Genomic DNA, 2655 nt, shown 5'->3' with positions numbered 1-2655 from the left:
TAACTGACCTTTATGGAGAATGTCAGCACAGGGAACCAAGGCTTAATCCTCAAAAAGCCCTGAGGTATCACTCTCCTCAGTGCCAGGAAATTTGTGCCCCTCTGAACAGGCAGGCACACTTGCCAACAGAACATGCAGGTCCAGATGCTGTGTGTGCCTTGATTATTGCATAATATTATCAAATAGGATTTTAAAAAACCTTTAAAATGCTCAAACAAATCAAGTTGCATTTTTCAAAGGTCATCAAAAGAACCAGCTCATTTCTTTGATGTAAATAATAGCTGAGTATGTTGAATCTCACAGGATCATTTCTTTCTTAAGAGAGTAAAATGGTAAGTTTTTGGACACAATGAATTTTCCTTTTGCCAAACTGCAATACCATCACTAGAGCATGAATTGAGTGAGTTGAGCTGGGATACCTCAGGAAGTAACTTTAAAAAGTGCCGTGCTAAAAGCTTGGAAGGATGAGAAACCCTTGGCATACATACATAGATCTCCAAATTTCCTATAAATCTACTCGATTCCCTGTAAAACATTTTTGATTCTCTTGGCAAAACCCCTAAGCCTCTATGGGGATGCCTTTGCATCTTGCCTTTTTGAGCTCCATCTCCCTCTTTCATCATTCCTTTTCCAGGTGAGAGCAAGCTAAGAATTTCCAAGTTCCCTGTGATATAGTGCCATCGTCACTGGACACCCTGCTACTGATGGGGACTGGCTCCTGCCTTTTGCTCACCACTACAAATGCCACTGCACTGAGAATTACTGACATTGTCACCGAGGGGGCTGTGGTTGTGTGAGTATAAATAAACACAGCGCTAGAAAAGACACTCGGGGATAAATAGCAAACGTAGTGCATAGTGTGAGATCAAAATAACTCTGTGCTGTTCTCTGAAAGTGCCTTCCACTGGCTGTCTTGTGCTGGCTGTTTCCAGACAGGGCCCTTGTCTTTCCCTGAAAGGCAAAAAGCACGTGTGACTTCAGAAGCCATGGGGCTCCCCTCTGTCCCTCCAAGATGGTGACACTGAGGAGCTGGGACCCACTTGCAAGTACACCATGAGTACCAGTGCTCCATGTCCAACAACTGCCGACCTCCTCAGAGCTGGGAGAGCTGTTCCCAGCCAAGGTTACCAGCACCTATACGGACTCTTCTCTCTCTCTCCTTCCCTTGCAGCCACAGGGTCTCTTCAGCAGTCCCCCCCTCTCTCACAGGTCCCATCTTGGGGTTTCAGCCATGCCCTGTATCCCCAGAGGAGGTTTACTGTGAACTAAAACATCGAAATAGCTGATCTTACTGAGAAGCAGAAGCATGACAAAAAGATTTGGGCTAAGCCAAGTGGCATTATTGTACCTGAACGTATCTCACAAGTTTGGATGGGAAGGTCTGCAGGTACTTGGGACAGTGAGGGGGAAAAAGGGTGCAACGGGTCCATAACACCCATGTTGTGTCGCAGGGGGTGGCTTGAGTGAGAGCCAGGGGTCAGTTCTGCAAACCAGGCAATTAAATACCCATTTGATACTAGACTGATGAGTACTGAAAGGGCTGCACTCCTAGCACATGACTCCATTGATATTAATTCATCAAGGATGAGTTTGGCTTGGATGATGCCTCAGATGAGAATGTGAAACCACAAAGAAAATACAGTATTTGGGCCAGTTTCTGACCTTCAATATAACTGACAAAGACGCATCTAGAACTCCCTGAAAAGCTGAACCAATGTTTTAGCATTGATAATGGTGTTTGTAAATGTCCTCTTAACACTTGAATTATGTTCTTTTACTCTGTGAGGTTGCTATTCCACTGATTTCTTTCTTCTTTGTTCTGTTTTAAATTAGATTATAGAGAAATCCAGAACTCACAGCCAATTCATCTGTGTTGCTTTCCCAGGAACAGTGATGTTTGTTTTGACAGGAATCTTTCAGTGATGTTTTCCAATTAAAAAAACCCAACAACCCAGAAACAATTCTTATCCTGCAGTGCTTATTGTATTACATGTAAGACCACTTAAGCAGTAAATTACTCTTGATATTAAAGCTAGAATCCTGGATTTTTACGTGACTTCCCTGTTTTGCTACAAACCTCTGCTCAGTGTTGTACATCAGTTTTGTCTTCTTCGAACAGAATGTCCCCTCTTGTGTGGTATTCTAGTCACAACACTCAGGTGTTTCTGACTGTGGAAAGGAAGTATAAAACTAAAAAGAATAATATAGTTCTATGATTCTGTGTTAATTCTACTCATGCCAAGAGGACAGTAAAACAGCAATCAAGGTCTGATTGGAAATGAACACTTAGAATTGCACAGAACCCCCATTATTTTAATGCAGACATACTCTCAGCAAGGTTTTTCACCTTTCCAGAGTCATACATCTTCTGAAAGGTTGTACATGGGACTCACATTTGGACTGTCATCAGACAGTATTTCAGACTCAACATCAAGCAGAAGGGCTACTACTTAAAGAGATGATCTAAATTGTCTCTTTCATTGCTAAAAGGCAGGTGCAACTTTGTCCTGTTCAAAGTTTCATCCTTACTGCAAAGTTAAGCTTGGTTCTTGTAGGGTTTTACTCTCCAGGGTTTCATCATCCACAGAGAAGCTTCAGAAATTTTCTGGGTTTTGCTCCAGGACATTCGTGGCTCCATGTACTGTCAGCAGGGGA

The 2655-nt window shown here is 42.7% G+C and overlaps 1 long non-coding RNA gene across 1 annotated transcript; it reads left to right on the top strand.

Moving 5' to 3' along the window:
- The first annotated feature begins 687 nt into the window (after positions 1-687).
- Positions 688-1942, top strand: LOC114063207. The gene is made up of 2 exons (XR_003572525.1): positions 688-793; positions 1834-1942. It is a non-coding gene; the product is annotated as an uncharacterized LOC114063207 (long non-coding RNA).
- The last annotated feature ends 713 nt before the right edge of the window (positions 1943-2655 follow it).

This window comes from Empidonax traillii, unplaced genomic scaffold (assembly GCF_003031625.1).
Source record: "Empidonax traillii isolate 1590-97213 ecotype Southwest subspecies unplaced genomic scaffold, ASM303162v1 scaffold457:size789790, whole genome shotgun sequence".
In the NCBI taxonomy this organism is placed as follows: domain Eukaryota; kingdom Metazoa; phylum Chordata; class Aves; order Passeriformes; family Tyrannidae; genus Empidonax; species Empidonax traillii.
The sequence above is the reverse complement of the archived record's forward strand: the minus strand, read 5'-3'. Positions and strand labels throughout refer to the sequence as shown.